Raw genomic sequence first — 10,722 nt, 5'->3', positions numbered from 1 at the left:
AGACTTACGTCGACCTATGTTTGTTGCCGACTCATGTCGAATGCCGTGGAATGCATCATATGAACACCGTTCCACCTTTTAATTCAGCCATATATGTAAAACAAACTATTCGCTCGTGAAAGAGCGCCCAGTTGGCAAGAAGTTCTTTCTTTATTATTCGAAAAACTGCCCTTTGGCGTAACAAGCATACATAAAAACAACAGAGGCTCGTCAGACATAAACAAACAAGATGCACTCGTGCACAAACTTTAACAAGAATTGGTGTAATGGTCCTCTTATCCACTCTTGTAAGTCCAGAGGGCGACCGGTTGTTCTTAGAACGAAGGCGCGCTTGTTCTATAGGCCCGGACAAGAAATTCTTCAAAACCTGACTTCCCGCGAAACCTGAATGCTGCGAATACATTAATTCATTTACGCGACGCGTCTTGAAGGGTGCATCTAAATGGAGATGGTTTCCGCCGACGTCAGTAAAGCCACCTCGTTGTACATACGGGGCGAGTAAAATGGGTTCGTGACGTCCCGAAAACGATATCAGTACGTCACACGCGGGTTCTGCCGTTGCTGCAAAATAGAGTCTAATCATGTTCTGGGCACAGCTTTATCGCGTTCAATACGCGTTAGTGCAGTCAATTCAGGTCAAGTCACTTTATTACCCTAAAGCCTCCCCCCCCCCTCTTTTTTTTCTTGGAGGGGCATTACTTAAGGTGTGTGGTTTTATTCGCGTGAGTAATAAGCACTGAACTTAGTTTTTAGTGTTGATGATGAACAATGATACGGTCTTGAAAGACGGATGGTGAGTCGGTGAATATACTGCGATCACGTTACCGTAGCCCCTATGTCGTCAGGGCTATCGATGATGCAATGTCCCCAAAAACTTTTGTTGCCGGCTCCGTACGGTCGTAGGGGGCGTTATATAACCAAATCAAGTTATATCAAAGTTATATAACCAGCAAAATCAAAGTTATATAACCAAATCAAGAAAGTAAAGAAATGCGAATGAAAAGCTTCCCCGTGTTCGTCGGTCTTTTTTTTTTCTTTTTCAGTCGTCCAAAAATAAGCGAAATTAAGCTAAAAATGAGACAAGTTTGAGGTTTGAGTAAACGTGTTGTCCGCGTTTTAGAACGACGACTTTAGACAAAGCTTAAACGCCTCCGCGTGAACTGTCCAGAACGCTCTTGGCTGTCGCTTTCCGAACTGCTTTCCGAGCGTGGAGCTGGCGGCGGCGCGTTAAAGCTCTGCGGGCTGCATACAGAGCAGGCTCAACGTCCGTCATCGGGATCGTCTGTTATTCCCAGCGCGTATGAACCAGCCGACAGGCGCGGGGAGTGCGCGATTCTTTTCTCCTTTTCTTTCTTGTTTTCTTGCCCTTTTAGCGAGATCTATCTCGATTCATTATCTCGTTTCGTGCTCGCTTCTAAACGCTTTCAGAACTAAAGAGCGCATGCGAGGAAAGACAAACAAAGCAGCTGCGGTGATGATTCACATCCTGGTTATTCACTGGGCTGCTGCTCCTGGTCAGTCCGCACTTCTCAAAGAAAGTAGGCGCGTGGTCAAAATATACGTGACGGTGATTGACATTCGCAGACGCATCGAGCTTCCAGCGCATATGCGAAGTGACGACCACATCCTATAATACGTATGAATTGTAGTGAAAAGGAATGCCCCCTGCGGCAGCCACATTGACACGCTGGAACGAGGCACAGGCTAGAGCTGCCTGGCTGGTTGCTGCTGCGACGCTGCCCGTATACCCGTCCAGCTCTGGCCCGACACCACTACTGTTTTTCGCCCAGTGCTCACATTACAGAATCAATGCTAGTTCCGCTTATATAATGCCGGCTTTCTCGTTTATCGAGTTGCTTGTCGAGTTTTTTTTTTTTTTTTTTTTTGGACTTGTCCACTTTTTGCTGCAAGTATGTTTGTTTAAGCTTCCAGCAGCGTGTTCTGCCGATCACTTTGCACGTAGTTGTGCGTTGAAATCACACGTGCAATCTCGGGGAGTCGACAATATGTCAACCAGCAGCGTTATTAATGCGCTGGCAAATGCGTAATGGACAGTGAGGAGACTATACCCGACGGCACCGAAAACAACGTCAAAAAGTAAATATCACGTGCTTTCATTTATAGACAATCGTATTTTTTTTTGTAATGCACATTTTAGTTTGTTATCTGTCCGTCATACTTGAGCGACATTTCTGACAATTTCTTGCTTGTTTTTTTGTTGTTGTCATCACTTGCCCAGGACTCACGCTGTGTGTCCACGTTGAACGGTAAAGTGCGGAAAACATTTTTTGTTACAAAATGCCCATTGGCTGCATCAGCATTTTCGGCCGCCAGAGATACCTAGAAAATGAGAGGTCCGCAGAACGCATAAAGCGAGGGAAGGGACCTGTTCTGTTTTAACTGTTTTGCTGTGGAGAGGTTGAGGTGCCTATTGCCTCGGCTACTCCATATCACAAAGTTCTGCAGCGAAAAAAAAATAAAATAATAATACAAGACGGTACCCAAAAATTAACAATAACCTAATTGGTTGCCCCTGAAGGGAGCCCCGCCGCGGTGGTCTAGTGGCTAAGGTACTCGGCTGCTGACCCGCAGGTCGCGGGTTCGATTCCCGGCTACGGCGGCTGCATTTCCGATGGAGGCGGAAATGTTGTAGGCCCGTGTGCTCAGATTTGGGTGCACGTTAAAGAACCCCAGGTGGTCAAAATTTCCGGAGCCCTCCACTGCGGCGTCTCTCATAATCAAATGGTGGTTTTGGGACGTTAAACCCCACAAATCAATCAATCAATCAATCAATCAATCAATCAATCTGAAGGGAGACCATGCACACGCTTATGTTGGCTAGGTTGGGCTTTTGGCGCTACTGTACGAATAATAAAAAAAACATACACTATTTGCGTGTTCAGCTAGTTTAGTAATAACAAAGAAGGTTACAATTTAGTTGGTCATTGAAGCGACGAATTACCGTCAGATAATACCAGTAATAACCATTAGCGGCGCTGCCCAACCGCACGCGCGCCTCGCACCTGCTTCCCTGCCGGTGGCTTCTCAAGAGGAAAAACGGTCGAAACCAGACGCGGGAGGACGAGTGAAAGGGCCTAGGAGAGAACCTCCTTCTCTCCCACTGTGCCGATAGTGTCGCCGGTGCGCGCTAGAGCTCTGAATCGGCCGGCCGGCGCCGGTCGTTAGAGAACGTGCTTCGGTGGCCGCGCACGTTGTGCCAGCAGTGGCGTGGTCTGGTCGTCCAGTGAAACAGGCGTCAGTCACAGCGTCACAACCACCGCTCGTCCCTACTGAGGTGTGTACTACGCTCCCTCGTAACGCTCTCTGCTGCCGCCTTCATCGCTTCGCTGTTCTACCGGCAGCTGATTGTTCCAGCACCGGAACACCGCATCGGCTCGGGACCATTGAAGTGCGCGAGAGAGAAACGGAATCTTTTGAGTTTCTGGTGCTTTGTTGAAACGGTGGGTGGTGTTATTCCTCGCCGTGTTGGGCAACTGTGCGCCACTCCCTTGGGATTACCGAATCGTCTGCCACGGAGCGTCGACTGTCGGCCGGGAAAGCCCGCCCCGCGCTTCGTTTGAAGTCAAGGTGAGTTGGAGGAATTAAACCTCGCCTTTGTTGTAAAGCCGAGAACGATTGGCGTAGAGGCCCCGACGACGAAAAGGAAATGGTTGCAGCGTGCGTGCATATATTGGGCTTTTCTAGGCGTGAAAGCGTTGATGCAAGTCGTTCATTTCATTTATTATTATTATTATTATTATTATTATTATTATTATTTGCAAGGCACATAAATTCACGGTAGCATCCGATTCCGGGTCTACAGGGACGTGTAAAATTTAACCGCGTTCGTCCTTTCTTATTTTGCTAATCGCACCTGTGTATGAGCTGTTCCTCTTGGCATTAAATATAGCTGACTACGAAAAATTCCCTTATCACTATGAATCAGTAAAACAAGCAGTGCTGTAACACCAACTTTCTAACGAAGGTCATTCAACAGGGCAGAACGAGCATAAAGGCCGAGAGGCTTGCAATCACTTTGCGAGTGATCCGAGTTACGCGCGGTATGTCCCGCGCATATATTACATCGAACAGCCGCATCCATTACACCGACGTTTCGGCGATTAATGAGATAATGCACCAATGTTTGTCCACGTTTGCTTTGGCGTGATTTTAGTGCCTACCTCTCAAAAGTCATATCCCGAGCACAATGATTGCAATGTGAACAACCTTCTTAAGAATTAGCGCAACTTGAAAAGATGGGTATGTGCACGGAGAATGGGGAGGCGCTAACACCTCCTTAGTCCCTTCTCGCTTTAATTTGTTATAAGTGTTAGAAACGCTACGCAACACCGACTCGCGCAGTCTGCCGCGATGCCGGCGATACGAATCACCTGATTCATTGTTGAACTTCTACGAATCACCCGATTCCTCGTTGAGCTTCACGTATTCGCGAGAATCTAAAATCATGGCGGCAGCACAGCGAGAAAACCGCGAAAAGGAGCATGGCAGAGAGCGTCCGCTTCGACGACGGCTTTTGCGTCGGATACGTACGTCACGATTGCGCTGGAAAAATGCCACTCCGCGCACCAAGATGTCTGTGCTTGTCATTCAATCATTCGACTTGACGAACGTGCAAGCGCTGATAGCACGCTCAAGTTGAGCGCTCTTCTATTGAAAATCATTGGTACATGCTGCCACGAGTGCATGGATACATAACTAAGCTGTCAATTTGCTGCGCAGCACTCTGCCATTTTCCGAAAAAACTGCGCGAGTACAGCTTCATGGAACCGCGGGCACCTTGCTGCAGCAAGCAGCGCGAAGAAGAAAATACCAGAAGAACGCATGCAGGTGCAGTTGGCAGTAGCTTCGGCGGAACTACGCGCTGCCGGAACTAATCTAATCTCAGAAGCCACGTACTGGTAAACCCGACTAACCACTGTTGTGAAGTTCGCAGTAGTCTTAAAAAAAAAAAAAAAAACGAGGTCCGCTCCCCATCCTCCAAAAACCATTGTCATCGAGTCTGCAACCAGCGTGAAGTTGTTTCGCATGCATTTACTCACAAGTAATGCGCTTGTACCCACCCTCTTCGGCTCTTTTCTTTCCCGTCCCGGAATTCCTTCCCAGAATACTCCGGTGCACGTGTAAGCTGCAAATGGAGCATTTTTGTTGGGGCCGGTGTTTGCAAGCCAGGTGTGGGTGCGCGAATTGAGTGCAACTGCTCCACGCTTACACGTCTCGTTTGCAAGCCCAAACCGCGTGGTGTTTGTGGCAGGCAGGCACGTCTGGGAGGATAACTAAAAATCTTATCAATGGGAGGAGAAACGAAACGTGTTTGTCATGCACAGGTAGCTCTTAGCACTCACTTGTTTCACCACCGACCAAGATAGCGGTACTGCATAAAAGCAAAACACCTTTGTAACGAAAATATCTTCCTTGGTTTGGAAATGTAGCGAAAAAAAAAAACCCTTGCTTTATGAACACACGGGTCCTCTGTAGAGGTTTCATAATGCACCATGTAATATCACAGCAATCTTGCGTAGTACAAGCGTTCATTGCCATCGTGCATGGGAACACGTGACTATCATAGCGAAATCGTGGATTAAAGCCATCCTCCCATTACAGGAGGCAGACGTGTTCACTTAAGACCATGCACGCAGCTGGTGCATAACCAGTTTCTAAAAAAATTCACGTCCATAATTGGTGGTGGTTTAAAGCATGCTACCCATTACATGACATGGACCGCTCAGCGGGCAAGATGGCGGACCTATGCGCACTCTCTCTCTGCTACCTAGCGGTAACATATGCACTAACTCTAGGCGTGACCTCACGACCCGAATGAAAGAATCCACTATTTGGTTACCCTCAGTTTCAGCCAAAGAAGAGTCCGAGTGGGACCTGACAAGTCATTATTTTTTTTTCTTGCTTCTGAAGGTACTCTGCACCTCGGTTGATGTCCCTCTGAGTTAACAATATCTAGATTAACTGGGAAATTCGTATGTAAAGAAAGAGATGGGGAGGTTCGGGTGCGAAATGGCAAGAGTGAAATGGCACATGCATGGCATCCAGTCTTAGACACTGCGCCGTGCTCCCTATTGGGCTGCAGAAATTAGGTGTCTTCTTGTTCCTCAAATAGCACAATCAATCATTCAATCTACACGTCCTCAATGAAAGGCATGAGGAATGAACAACGGTCCCCCAGGTTACATCGTTTTTGTTTTGTTTTTATGTCGCGGGTTTCATATATTTATTTCTTTGATTTGCATACACAAGGACACAGAGGAAAGAGGGAGAGAGCCAGCTGCAAGTGCCACCTGGAGGGGCACAACGCCTACTCACTCTTTTGGGAGGAGGGAAGAAATAGTTAGTTTTAGAAAGTCGTTCTCATCATTGCACGCTTTGGCATATTCGCTGTCCCGATAGCTACCGTGTGTTGCACTAGCTTATTTGGGCAATTTTTTGTCTCGTATGCTGTGATATCCATAATAACTCTAGATCAAAAAAGAAAGACAATGTACCCGCCCCGCCGCGGTGGTCTAGTGGCTAAAGTACTCGGCTACTGACCCGCAGGTCGCGGGTTCGTATCCAGGCTGCGGCGGCTGCATTTCCGATGGAGGCGGAAATGTTGTAGGCCCGTGTGCTCAGATTTGGGTGCACGTTAAAGAACCCCAGGTGGTCGAAATTTCCGGAGCCCTCCACTACGGCGTCTCTCATAATCATATGGTGGTTTTGGGACGTTAAACCCCACATATCAATCAAAAACAATGTACCCCGTTCATGCGTATTCAAATTGGGCATCCAATCACTTAACATAAAGATTGCTATGCGCAATAGCTCGCAATAACCACGTCTCACGTCGGCGCTTGTACATCTGATGTCTAAAGATAGTGTAGGCTTTCATTTACGTGCTCGAGTCAATACGTCGGTAGAACCCGAACTAAAGATGGTGGAAACGCATGTGTTAACGTTACTTAGCCGTAAATGGTCCTCTTTCAATCCGCTAGTACTGTACATACGTATGACAACTCGGGGAAACTTCACGGAATCCGCAAAAGGAAAGATATCGCTCAATGGTTACCCGTTGTTTAACAAAAAAGTTTCTGTGTAAAACGTGTTGCACAAACGCTGACGATAGGACTATTTTATCTTAGAACCAACTACCGGGTTTGCTGGCAAAAGCCTTGCAACGCAAGTGATGCTGGAAAAAGGGAATATAGATCCACTGAAGACAAGAGCAAAGAATCGTTGCAACACATCGTCAGCTACGTGCCAGTGTGTTGGCGCATTCTATAGGAGCGACTACAAAGTATGTAGGTTCCTATACATATATAGTAGCACTCTTTTTCCCTGATTGTATCGCCTTTCTTGCCTATATTTCACGTCGAGCGCATTGTATACCTGACGAGCAAGATTTGACGCCTGATGGCGTGAGGAAAGAATAAGACACACTTCCTTCTGTCAACGCGCAGCATGTAAACGGTTCACTGCGCTTTTTTTTTTTTTTGAGGAGCGCTATCTAAATGCAGGGCACTGGAAAGTAGCGAACCATCAGCACGACCGCCCCAGTGTGCTTGCCTGTTGGTCGTCTGTGCAGACTAAACTTTAAAGAAGTGTTGAAACAGACGACGGAGTGAGTCTGATCATTTTGAAGGGTGTGTAGCTTGCGCCAGTGTTTCTATTTTCAATGCTACACATCTGAGTTCAGCGGTACAGCATTTTTTTAAAACTTCTTTATTTTCGTAGAAGTATGTGTTGTCAGTAATTGTTGCGCACATCTTAGGAGCCCTATACGTGCTAAATACGTGCGTTGGAACAAAAAATTCACTTTTCTCGGTAACGACCGAAGGTGTTCAGTTTCGATGGCGCTCCTTGCGTTTAAAATAGCGGCTAAGCATGCCATACTGCGGTGGGATGGTTATTGAGGCCGTCGCTCATTTTGTATTTTTTTCTGCCTCAATGAACTCTGCGCATTCCTAAAATTCCCCACTGAGCTCACTCAAATCATTGTCGTACAGGCGGACATATTTAATAGCTAGTGAAGTCTATGAAGTCGCCTGAACTCGAAAACATACGTGTCGCGTCGCCCTTCACTTGTAGCAGTTATGCACAACTGCGGGACCGAATACCGGCGGCGGCACCACATTTAAATGGAGACGGAACGCTGGAGTCTCGTGTGCTAAACGGCAAAACAATTCTTCGCGTATTAGTAAAGTATACTAGCCCCGCCTTGGTGGTCTAGTGGCTAAGGTACTCAGCCGCTGACCCGCAGGTCGAAGGATCAAATCCCGGCTATGGCGGCTGTATTTCCGATGGAGGCGGCAATGTTGTAGGCCCGTGAACTCAGATTTGGGTGCTCGTTAAAGAACCCCAGGTGGTCGAAATTTCCGGAGCCCTCCACTACGGCGTCTCTCGTAATCATATGGTGGTTTTGGGACGTTAAACCCCACAAATCAATCAAATCAACAATAGTAAAGCATACAATCCCGGAAACGCCTATTGTAACGCGACATGACGCTTGATAACTGAGTAAACGCGCGAAAAGAAAGTGCGGTTGGAGGCGCCACCTTGATATACCCGCACCGAAAACTGTGATATCAGCAATTTTTGAAGGCATCTACTGGGTAACTACGCAGCTTATAATCAATGAAAATGTATGCACTGGCATCTGTGGGTGCCCTATATACGTATGATATACGAAGTATCAGAAAATCTCATTGATCCAGTGTCTGCGATAATATGAAAAATACCATTTGAAACATTTGACGTCAAGCGCGGATATGTCGGCGCGAAACTTGAAAGTATACGACTTCAAGCTTGATTTTCTCCGCTTATGACAGTCAAACATATGACATTAGAGTTATCGAAGTGCAGTTTGTGAATCTAAACGTAGTCATTGTTTCTATTTGTGTCCTTTTAAAGAATTTAAAAGGAGCAACATTTCCGGAGCCCTCCCACCATGACGTCCCTTAGTAATAACGTGGTTTGAGAATGTAATACCGAGCAAATATTACATAGCCTACTACAAAAAAAAAAAAAAGCTTATTGGGTGGTTATTCTATTTCGCTTTCTAGCTAAACCATAATACCGCCCTATGAATGAGAATACGACGCTCGTTTCATCGCTCTTTTTAAGTGGGCGTCGCACGTCTCGGCAATTCGTCCATCGCCCTCATCCCGATCCGTGGGAGCCCCCGGAAGGTCGGTAGGTAGGCCCGACTGCTCGCAGCGAAAGGAAAGTCGCAGCATATCACGCCACGCCAACGAAAGTGATGTCTTCGCTTTCTTTCGGCGCGCTGTTTTTTCCTGCCTTCGCACAGAGAACGCGAAGCCAGCTACGAACAATGGACGCCGCTTCTGACCCACTTGCCTTATCGTGTATTCCGTGTATATGATGCTGCAGCGTACTGGTCTCTTCGTATGACATTTCTTTCGCGTGCGCTCATTGTGTACATATACGCGAAGCCAGCGTGATGCGTTTTGTATGTGCGCGCTTTCAGTCGGCTCCGTGTGCACGGGGAAGCGCATGATACGGTCGTTTGCTTTTGGGCAGTGGCCGCTATGTGCGAGACCGGGTGGAGGGTCTTATACCTGTTTTCTTTTTTTTTTCTTTCGAGATCGGTCCTGCCAGTGCATCGCGCGGGTTGGGTTATTAACATAGCGGCGAAAGTAACAAAAGGCGAGAGAGGTCACATGTATCGATGCTTGGGATGTGGACCAGCCGATCGGTCGTAAGGTTCTGTAGCAGATGAAATTGCCCGGCGAGAGAGATGTATATATGATCGTCAATTGTGATGTGGTAAAATCACCATTATTGTGGCTCTACTGCTTTCCCTCGCAGAACTGTTGGTGTCATTTTTCGTTCATTATGAAGTTTGCGTGTTATATTTTAGCAACACTCGGTTAGTCGCGAATCTGTGCTGCTGTTCTAGGAAAGTAATTTTGCCGAACTGGACGATGGATGCTTCCTTCTGTGCGTGCACTGGTTACCCTCCTCCCCCTTCAGGCTCATCGTCCTGTGCTGGGCAGCGAACCTAACCCAGCCCACTTAACCTCTCCGCCTTTCTGTTATGTCCTCTTAATCTTTATCTACTGGCGTGAGTTCCATCGTCTTCGACTCATCAGTACATGTCACACAAGTGGACATCGACTTCCCGTGAGTGGAACGCAGACAGTGGCTGCGTCTCGAAACGGGAAGTTTCGTAAAGCGGTGTCTCCACCTAGCAACGATTAATCGTTCCATGATATTACGCAAGGCTGGTCGGCGTCCAGACTTCCTGGCCGAGGGACGACGTATGGTCGTACAGCGCGCAGCCGTCCGCACCGCGTGTTAACCCGTCCGCAAACCCCGCCCACTCTTCACTACAGGCAATTCCTGCCCGCTTCCTGTCTCGACCTTATTCCGCGGCAAGTTTTGACCAAGGAGGGGGCGCGGCTTTGCTCATTAACTCGTTTCTCCCGCCGCGTGCCAGGGCACGGTGCGAAGAAGAAATGATCAACGCTCGCTCGTCGTCCAGCTCGCTCCAGGAGCGCCGAAGCCAGCACGCCGACTTGGCACGACTCGCACAGCCTCGTCCAAACCCGCCGACGTCTCGTCCTGCGAAACGGAAGCAGGGAGTTCGGCACAGCTGCCTTCTCTGCTTTCTATCTCAAAGCTACCCGCTGATGAACGCGTGGGCCTTGCGCGGTCAAAGACGTGGGCCGTTGTTTCGGCGCGCGATTCCTTTCT

General features: G+C 47.9%; 1 protein-coding gene across 2 annotated transcripts in view; it reads left to right on the top strand.

Moving 5' to 3' along the window:
* Positions 1-3,179: 3,179 nt before the first annotated feature.
* Positions 3,180-10,722, top strand: part of LOC119174215 (uncharacterized) — a 197,505-nt gene continuing 189,962 nt past the window's right edge. The window contains exon 1 of one of the 2 annotated variants that reach the window (XM_075889687.1): positions 3,180-3,588. The gene's annotated coding sequence lies outside the window, so the exon portion shown is untranslated. The remainder of the gene's footprint in view (positions 3,589-10,722) is intronic. The other variant, XM_075889689.1, reaches the window with a different exon arrangement.

Source organism: Rhipicephalus microplus, chromosome 3, assembly GCF_043290135.1.
Source record: "Rhipicephalus microplus isolate Deutch F79 chromosome 3, USDA_Rmic, whole genome shotgun sequence".
NCBI classification, from domain to species: domain Eukaryota; kingdom Metazoa; phylum Arthropoda; class Arachnida; order Ixodida; family Ixodidae; genus Rhipicephalus; species Rhipicephalus microplus.
The sequence above is the reverse complement of the archived record's forward strand: the minus strand, read 5'-3'. Positions and strand labels throughout refer to the sequence as shown.